Genomic DNA, 719 nt, shown 5'->3' with positions numbered 1-719 from the left:
ATTCTAAAACTATTTTACTTTACAAAATTGACTTTTGCAAAACATAATTTTGTACACATTGTACACATTACGCATTATGGATAGAAAAAACTAATTCTTTTAAAATAACTTCAGTCCACGCGGTTTCATTTTTTTGGTTAAAAAGTTAATATAAATAAAATCCGTTACAATTCATACAAACAAAGTCGCAGGTAAAACCAAGACAAACATACATAGATTACATAACTCTGCCTATATGTACAATAAATATGTATATCTTTGTAGTTATTACAGGTATGTCTTGCAAAAACGATACGATATTTTCGCAGCGTTGTACATCGGCGCCGTGGCTTAGTTGGTTAAAGCGCCTGTCTAGTAAACAGGAGATCGCGAGTTCGAATCTCGCCGGGGCCTTCGCAATAAATGCACACAGATTTTTTTATTACACATTATATTTTTTGTGTTTAGATATATTTTTTATTGTGTTATTTCAATTAAAAATATTTTTAGTGGCCATAAAAAAAAATTATTAAAATATTTTGTACTTACAAACTTTGTATGAACAATTGGCCAAGTGTCGTTCCAATTTAGTCCCAAGGGGTAACAACCCATTTGTGGCCGACATCATGTGGGATTCTAATCCTACTAAGGGATGGTAGCCACCCATCTGTAATTATGATTACAGATGGGTGGTGGATGGGCAGTTGCCACTTACCATCACTGCATGCTCATTTACTACT

At 33.5% G+C, this 719-nt stretch overlaps 1 non-coding gene across 1 annotated transcript; it reads left to right on the top strand.

Annotated features, from left to right (window-relative positions):
* Positions 1 to 319: 319 nt before the first annotated feature.
* TRNAT-AGU (transfer RNA threonine (anticodon AGU)) lies at positions 320 to 393 on the top strand. Its single transcript has one exon. It is a non-coding gene; the product is annotated as a tRNA-Thr (tRNA).
* Positions 394 to 719: the final 326 nt, after the last annotated feature.

This window comes from Epargyreus clarus, unplaced genomic scaffold, assembly GCF_041222505.1.
Source record: "Epargyreus clarus isolate Ecla_fem2 unplaced genomic scaffold, WU_Ecla_fem_2.2 ptg000029l, whole genome shotgun sequence".
NCBI classification, from domain to species: domain Eukaryota; kingdom Metazoa; phylum Arthropoda; class Insecta; order Lepidoptera; family Hesperiidae; genus Epargyreus; species Epargyreus clarus.
The sequence above is the reverse complement of the archived record's forward strand: the minus strand, read 5'-3'. Positions and strand labels throughout refer to the sequence as shown.